This window comes from Oncorhynchus tshawytscha, unplaced genomic scaffold, assembly GCF_018296145.1.
Source record: "Oncorhynchus tshawytscha isolate Ot180627B unplaced genomic scaffold, Otsh_v2.0 Un_contig_13290_pilon_pilon, whole genome shotgun sequence".
Classification (NCBI taxonomy): domain Eukaryota; kingdom Metazoa; phylum Chordata; class Actinopteri; order Salmoniformes; family Salmonidae; genus Oncorhynchus; species Oncorhynchus tshawytscha.
Window position 1 is genome coordinate 567 of NW_024606631.1, and position 9,561 is coordinate 10,127.

At 49.5% G+C, this 9,561-nt stretch overlaps 1 pseudogene; it reads left to right on the forward strand.

The window, feature by feature from the left end:
• The first annotated feature begins 384 nt into the window (after positions 1-384).
• On the forward strand, positions 385-9,397 carry LOC112236389 (annotated as a pseudogene).
• Positions 9,398-9,561: the final 164 nt, after the last annotated feature.

The window sequence follows — 9,561 nt, forward strand, 5'->3', positions numbered from 1 at the left end:
GGTTGGTAGTCCCAGACCTGTCCATGTAATGATGCTGACACCTTGTTGTCCTGTACTGTAGTTCCAGACCTGGTCATGTAATGATGCTGATACCTTGTTGTCCTGTAGGTTGGTTCCCAGACCTGTCCATGTAATGATGCTGACACCTTGTTGTCCTGTACTGTAGTTCCAGACCTGGTCCATGTAATGATGCTGATACCTTGTTGTCCTGTAGGTTGGTTCCCAGACCTATCCATGTAATGATGCTGACACCTTGTTGTCCTGTACTGTAGTTCCAGACCTGTCCATGTAATGATTGCATATACCTTGTTGTCCTGGACTGTAGTTGGTAGTTTCAGACCTGTCCATGTAATGATGCTGATACCTTGTTGTCCTGTACTGTAGGTTGGTAGTTTCTGCCTGTCATGAAGCAGAGTCGGGGACCTTGCCTTCTCTCTGAAGACCGTCCATGACAAACATGGAGACTATGTACATCATCAACGGTTCCAAGATGTGGATCAGCAACGCATGATGCAACCGGGGTGTTTCTGGTGATGGCCAACGTGGACCCGTCTGCTGTGAGTTCAACCCCATGCAGTCACCAACCCACGCAGTCACCAAACAAACCCACGCAGTCACCAACCAAACCCACGCAGTCACCAACCAAACCCACGCAGTTCCAAACCCACGCAGTCACCAACCAAACCCACGCAGTCACCAACCCACGCAGTCACCAACCAAACCCACGCAGTCACCAACTGCAGTCACCAACCAAACCCACGCAGTCACCAACCAAACCCACGCAGTCACCAAACAAACCCACGCAGTCACCAAACAAACCCACGCAGTCACCAAACAAACCCACGCAGTCACCAACCAAACCCACGCAGTCACCAACCAAACCCACGCAGTCACCAACCCACGCAGTCACCAAACAAACCCACGCAGTCACCAACTAAACCCACGCAGTCACCAACCCATGCAGTCACCGAACAAACCCACGAGTCACCAAAATAACCCACGCAGTCACCAACCAAACCCATGCAGTCACCAACCCATGCAGTCACCAACCCACCAGTCACCAACCCACGCAGTCACCAACCCACGCAGTCACCAACCCAACCCACGCAGTCACCAACCCAACCCACGCAGTCACCAACCCAACCCTGCAGTCACCAACCCAACCCACGCAGTCACCAACCCAACCCACGCAGTCACCAACCCAACCCACGCAGTCACCAACCCAACCCACGCAGTCACCAACCCAACCCACGCAGTCACCACCAAACCCACGCAGTCACCAACCCACGCAGTCACCAACCCATGCAGTCACCGAACAAACCCACGCAGTCACCAACCCACGCAGTCACCAACCCACTTAGTCACCAACCAAACCCACGCAGTCACCAACCAAACCCACGCAGTCACCAACCAAACCCACGCAGTCATGAACCAAACCCACGCAGTCACCAACCAAACCCACGCAGTCACCAACCAAACCCACGCAGTCACCAACCAAACCCACGCAGTCACCAACCAAACCCATGCAGTCACCGAACAAACTCACGCAGTCACCAACCCACGCAGTCACCAACCCACGCAGTCACCAACCCGCGCAGTCACCAACCCACGCAGTCACCAAACAAACCCACGCAGTCACCAACCAAACCCACGCAGTCACCAACCAAACCCACGCAGTCTCCAACCAAACCCACGCAGTCTCCAACCAAACCCACGCAGTCACCAACCAAACCCACGCAGTCACCAACCAAACCCACGCAGTCACCAACCAAACCCACGCAGTCACCAACCAAACCCACGCAGTCACCAACCAAACCCACGCAGTCACCAACCAAACCCACGCAGTCACCAACCAAACCCACGCAGTCACCAACCAAACCCACGCAGTCACCAACCAAACCCACGCAGTCACCAACCAACCCCACGCAGTCACCAACCAACCCCACGCAGTCACCAACCAACCCCACGCAGTCACCGAACAAACCCACGCAGTCACCAACCAACCCCACGCAGTCACCGAACAAACCCACGCAGTCACCAACCAACCCCACGCAGTCACCAACCAACCCCACGCAGTCACCAACCAACCCCACGCAGTCACCGAACAAACCCACCCAGTCACCAACCCACGCAGTCACCGAACAAACCCACGCAGTCACCGAACAAACCCACGCAGTCACCGAACAAACCCACGCAGTCACCGAACAAACCCACCCAGTCACCGAACAAACCCACCCACCCAGTCACCGAACAAACCCACGCAGTCACCGAACAAACCCACGCAGTCACCGAACAAACCCACCCACCCAGTCACTGAACAAACCCACGCAGTCACCAAACAAACCCACGCAGTCACCGAACAAACCCACGCAGTCACCGAACAAACCCACGCAGTCACCGAACAAACCCACGCAGTCACCAACCCACGCAGTCACCGAACAAACCCACGCAGTCATCGAACAAACTCACGCAGTCACCAACCCACCCAGTCACCGAACAAACCCACGCAGTCACCGAACAAACCCACGCAGTCACCAACCCACGCAGTCACCGAACAAACCCACGCAGTCATCGAACAAACTCACGCAGTCACCAACCCACCCAGTCACCGAACAAACCCACCCAGTCACCGAACAAACCCACCCAGTCACCAAACAAACCCACACAGTCACTGAACAAACTCACGCAGTCACCAACCCGCGCAGTCACCAACCCAAGCAGTCACCAACCAAACCCACGCAGTCACCAACCAAACCCACGCAGTCACCAACCAAACCCACGCAGTCACCGAACAAACCCACACAGACACCGAACAAACCCACGCAGTCACCGAACAAACCCACGCAGTCACCGAACAAACCCACGCAGTCACCGAACAAACCCACGCAGTCACCGAACAAACCCACCCACCCAGTCACCGAACAAACCCACCCACCCAGTCACCGAACAAACCCACCCACCCAGTCACCGAACAAACCCACGCAGTCACCGAACAAACCCACGCAGTCACCGAACAAACCCACGCAGTCACCGAACAAACTCACGCAGTCACCAACCCACGCAGTCACCGAACAAACCCACGCAGTCATCGAACAAACTCACGCAGTCACCAACCCACCCAGTCACCGAACAAACCCACCCAGTCACCGAACAAACTCACGCAGTCACCAACCCACGCAGTCACCAAACAAACCCACGCAGTCACCTAACAAACCCACAGTCACTGAACAAACTCACGCAGTCACCAACCCGCGCAGTCACCAACCCAAGCAGTCACCAACCAAACCCACGCAGTCACCAACCAAACCCACGCAGTCACCGAACAAACCCACGCAGACACCGAACAAACCCACGCAGTCACCGAACAAACCCACGCAGTCACCGAACAAACCCACGCAGTCACCGAACAAACCCACGCAGTCACCAACCCACGCAGTCACCAACCAAACCCACGCAGTCACCGAACAAACCCACGCAGTCACCAACCCGCGCAGTCACCAACCCATGCAGTCACCAAACAAACCCACGCAGTCACCAACCAAACCCACGCAGTCACCAACCAAACCCACGCAGTCACCAACCAAACCCACGCAGTCACCAACCAAACCCACGCAGTCACCAACCAAACCCACGCAGTCACCAACCAAACCCACGCAGTCACCGAACAAACCCACGCAGTCACCAACCCGCGCAGTCACCAACCCACGCAGTCACCAAACAAACCCACGCAGTCACCAACCAAACCCACGCAGTCACCAAACAAACCCACGCAGTCACCAACCGGTGGTTAGTTTCTCCTTAGTGTTTGTCTTGTCTTCAGGCTGTGGAGGAGTTTCTCCTTAGTGTTTTGTCTTCAGGCTGTGGAGGAGTTTCTCCTTAGTGTTTTGTCTTCAGGCTGTGGAGGAGTTTCTCCTTAGTGTTTGATATGTCCTGTTGAGTGGTAGCTCCTAGGAAACAGCTCCTTCCTGGTTTACACGCTGTTGGAACCTGTGTATGTGACCAATAAAGTTTGATTTTGTATCAAGCAGTAAATGACAGTATCTTCCTCCTTTTGTCGACAGGGTCACCGAGGTATCAGCTGCTTCATCGTGGACAGAGACACCGAGGGGCTTCAGATCGGCAAGAAGGAGAACAAACTGGGTCTGAGAGCTTCTTCAACCTGTCCTCTCAACCTGGACAACATCAAGGTAGGTAGGCTCTTCAACCTGTCCTCTCAATCTGGACAACATCAAGGTAGGTAGACTCTTCAACCTGTCCTCTCAACCTGGATAACATCAAGGTAGGTAGGCTCTTCAACCTGTCCTCTTCAACCTGGATAACATCAAGGTAGGTAGGCTATTCAACCTGGACAACATCAAGGTAGGTAGGCTCTTCAACCTGGACAACATCAAGGTAGGTAGGCTCTTCAACCTGGACAACATCAAGGTAGGTAGGCTCTTCAACCTGGATAACATCAAGGTAGGTAGGCTCTTCAACCTGGATAACATCAAGGTAGGTAGGCTCTTCAACCTGGACAACATCAAGGTAGGTAGACTCTTCAACCTGTCCTCTCAACCTGGATAACATCAAGGTAGGTAGACTCTTCAACCTGTCCTCTTCAACCTGGACAACATCAAGGTAGGTAGGCTCTTCAACCTGGACAACATCAAGGTAGGTAGACTCTTCAACCTGTCCTCTCAACCTGGATAACATCAAGGTAGGTAGACTCTTCAACCTGTCCTCTTCAACCTGGACAACATCAAGGTAGGTAGGCTCTTCAACCTGTCCTCTTCAACCTGATCAACATCAAGGTAGGTAGGCTCTTCAACCTGTCCTCTTCAACCTGGACAACATCAAGGTAGGTAGGCTCTTCAACCTGTCCTCTTCAACCTGGACAACATCAAGGCACACATTCTATACATGAACAAATATAGACCGTAACAACAACCAACAATGAAAAGGTGAATCTGATATGCATCAACCTGTCCATCAGATCAGAAGCATGTTGACTGAATGGTAATGTGTGGATCAGAAGCATGTTGACTGAATGGTAATGTGTGGATCAGAAGCATGTTGACTGAGTGGTAATGTGTGGATCAGAAGCATGTTGATTGAATGGTAATGTAATGTGTGGATCAGAAGCATGTTGATTGAATGGTAATGTAATGTGTGGATCAGAAGCATGTTGATTGAGTGGTAATGTAATGTGTGGATCAGAAGCATGTTGATTGAATGGTAATGTAATGTGTGGATCAGAAGCATGTTGACTGAATGGTAATGTAATGTGTGGATCAGAAGCATGTTGACTGAATGGTAATGTAATGTGTGGATCAGAAGCATGTTGACTGAATGGTAATGTAATGTGTGGATCAGAAGCATGTTGATTGAATGGTAATGTAATGTGTGGATCAGAAGCATGTTGATTGAATGGTAATGTAATGTGTGGATCAGAAGCATGTTGACTGAGTGGTAATGTAATGTGTGGATCAGAAGCATGTTGACTGAATGGTAATGTAATGTGTGGATCAGAAGCATGTTGACTGAATGGTAATGTGTGGATCAGAAGCATGTTGATTGAATGGTAATGTAATGTGTGGATCAGAAGCATGTTGACTGAATGGTAATGTAATGTGTGGATCAGAAGCATGTTGACTGAATGGTAATGTAATGTGTGGATCAGAAGCATGTTGACTGAATGGTAATGTAATGTGTGGATCAGAAGCATGTTGACTGAATGGTAATGTAATGTGTGGATCAGAAGCATGTTGACTGAATGGTAATGTAATGTGTATAATAATGACTCTACCTTCTAGCTGCGTATATGTAATGTGTCTGTACTCTCTAGAAGTGGCCAGTTTTAGAGTATCCATATTTTAGATTCTGTCGATATATTTTGTCGGGCTGACCCCATTTAGTCGACTGGTCCATAGGCTGTTGGTCGACCAGAGATTTCTTTAGTCGAGCAGATTATTACATTATTTTCATTGGCATACAAGACACCCGTGTGATTTGCGTCTGTCCGAGTGGACCAATCCGCTGCGGAGGCCGTGTGGATGTCGTAGTCCATCACTGTTAGACGTGCTACTGAAGTTATATATATGGGTTATATTATGTTAGAACAACGGTGCAACACTAATCAATAAATAAATATTATTTTATAACGAATGCTCTTTCTCCCACGTTGGATAGATGTCGCTGTCTGCGGTTTTGAACCGTTGAATTTGCCCTCTTTCCTTACACCACGTTGCTATGTACATAATATCAGAGGTAACCAGCATATTGGTTACCGTTGCTATGTACATAATATCAGAGTTAACCAGCATATTGGTTACCGTTGCTATGTGCATAATATCAGAGTTAACCAGCATATTGGTTACCGTTGCTATGTACATAATAGCAGAGTTAACCAGCATATTGGTTACCGTTGCTATGTGCATAATATCAGAGTTAACCAGCATATTGGTTACCGTTGCTATGTACATAATATCAGAGTTAACCAGCATATTGGTTACCGCATATTGGTTGCTATGTGCATAATATCAGAGTTAACCAGCATATTGGTTACCGTTGCTATGTACATAATATCAGAGTTAACCAGCATATTGGTTACCGTTGCTATGTACATAATATCAGAGTTAACCAGCATGTTGGTTACCTCCGCGTTTGGTTGCCGTTGCTATGTGCATAATATCAGAGTTAACCAGCATATTGGTTACCGTTGCTATGTACATAATAGCAGAGTTAACCAGCATATTGGTTACCGTTGCTATGTACATAATATCAGAGTTAACCAGCATGTTGGTTACCGTTGCTATGTACATAATATCAGAGTTAACCAGTATATTGGTTACCGTTGCTATGTACATAATATCAGAGTTAACCAGTATATTGGTTACCTCCGCGTTGCGTCGTACCTAAGAACAGCCCTTAGCCGTGTTATATTGGCCACACCCCCTCTGGCATTTATTTCTTAAATATAGACTTACTGTATCAATCATTCATTCGCTCATGTCATCACACAGCATACGAGTCAATCATGCTTTAGAAATGTAATCAAAACATTTTAGTTTTAAAAGGAAAGAAAGGTAGCCTTGAATAATTAGCCTAAACAATAAATTATTTTACAATCTGTTATGAACAGACTCTCTGGAACACTTAATTGTTTACACTGTTAACTGTTTATTGTTCCTTAATAACACTGTTCCAAATGGTTAGAATTTGTGTTGTAATCTAACAGCTGCTGTGGTGTTTTTCTTGTATCTCTAGAAGTTTCCACAACTGAATAAAAAATGTCTTCCACATATCTGATTTTCCCGTTTCCTCCTGAGCAACCAGTAAACATTCCCCGTTTTTCAAAGTTTCTTATTCACATCCTCCGTATCCATTTTGCTGTCAATGTCTTCGGAGTTTTATAACCAATTTTATAGTGATTTATGATAGGCTATAGGTCAGATCCTATTGGTCACATACATGTCACTTAACGGATTTAGACGGACAAATTTACGCGAACAGAACTTTTCAGTCAGAGAAACAAGTAGAAACGTCTGTTATTATGTTGCAGCATGGACAGCACAATAAACACTATAGCTGTATTGTGGTGCCTGCTAGCTGCAGCAGGGAGTGGAGCGGGACAACGTGCCTCAGTCACACGGGCATTCGCTGCCTTTTAAAAAAAATGATTTGTTACACAGCGCTGCAAGTGCCGTCAAACACCCTCTTGAATCGTTTTGTGTCTTACTTATTTAATCAAACAGTGCGCTTAAAGCATCAGACAAGCTCAGTGCCTATAGTTGATTTGATTAAAACACATAGGGTGTGTCTATATATGAATGAAAAATACATTTTTTTTAAATTTCAACCAATGGATTGGTCGAAAGAACTGAGGGACTCTTGGTCGACCAAAGAGTTGTTTTAGTCGGAGTGACGGAGCCTAATATTTTGTCTGTTGGCGCAACACTTCACCAAGTCACATTCTACATACGTTGAAATGTACTTTGCGAATAAAAGTGATTCTGGTTTTGTTGAAGGTTCCTGAGAAGAACGTCTTGGGTCAGATCGGCCACGGATACAAGTACGCCATCGGCATGCTGAACGAGGGCAGGATTGGGATGCGCTGCTCAGATGCTGGGACTGGCTCAGGGTTGCTTCGACCAGGCCGTTCATACACCAGACAGAGGGTTCAGTTCGGCAAACGCATCTTCGACTTCCAGGTTAAAAACGTATTAATTTAATACATTTCCTGGTCATGGGATTAATGTTTCTCCACTTGTAGGTGTTGCTGCTATGACCAGTGTGTGGCTTGCTGACTTCTATCAAACTCATCTTTGTGATTTATTTGAAAAGCCTCCATTATTCTCCATCTTTAATAATAACAATGAGCGAGGTCATTTAGCAGACACTGAAAGACAAACCAATCCAAAGCAACTCAGTCATGACGTTTTAGCCTGGCTGGTCCCAGCGAATCGAACCCACAGCCCTGGCATTGCAAGCGCCATGCTCTACCACCTGAGCCACACAGAACCAGTGTTGTATTGGAAAGAAACCAGCACACCAGTGATCATGATGCTTATATAATGTGTTTCAGCACCACATCTAAAGGGTGTTCTGTAATGTGTTACAACACCACATCTAAAGGGTGTTCTGTCATGTGTTACAGGCCATACAGCACCACATCTACAGGGTGTTCTGTCATGTGTTACATCTACAGGGTGTTCTATAATGTGTTACAGGCCATACAGCACCACATCTACAGGGTGTTCTGTAATGTGTTACAGCACCACATCTACAGGGTGTTCTGTCATGTGTTACAGGCCATGCAGCACCAGATCGCCCATGTAGCCACCCAGATAGAGGCTGCCAGGCTGCTTACCTACAACGCTGCCCGGCTGAAGGAGGCAGGACGATCTTTCTCATCAAGGAGGCCTGCATGCCAAGTACTTCACTCAGAGGTGAGCTGAATAGAGACCAAGGCCCACGCTCATACAGCGTCTCAGAGTGCTACTGACCATAATCACTGACTGGTCCTGTATCAGAACCCTGCTCGAAGAGGGGTCCCACCCTGCTCGAAGAGGTCCGGGAGAGGGGTCCCGCCCTGCTCGGGAGAGTGGTCCCGCCCTGCTCGGAGTGGGTCCCGGAGAGGGGTCCCGCCTGCTCGGAGAGTGGTCCCGCCCTGCTCGGAGTGGGGTCCCGCCCCTGCTGGGGTCCCGCCCTGCTCGGAGAGGGGTCCCGCCCTGCTCGAGAGGGGTCCCGCCCTGCTCGGGAGTGGGGTCCCGGAGTGGGGTCCCCTGCTCGGAGAGGGGTCCCGCCCTGCTCGGAGGGGGTCCCGCCCTGCTCGGAGTGGGGTCCCGCCCTGCTCGAGAGGGGTCCCGCCCTGCTCGGAGAGGGGTCCCGCCCTGCTCGGAGAGGGGTCCCGCCCTGATCGGAGTGGGGTCCCGCCCTGCTCGGGAGTGGGGTCCCGCCCCTGCTCGGAGAGGGGTCCCCCTGCTCGGAGTGGGGTCCCGCCCTGCTCGGGAGAGGGGTCCCGCCCCGGAGTGGGGTCCCGCCTGCTCGGAGAGGGGTCCCGCCCTGCTCGGGGAGGGGGGT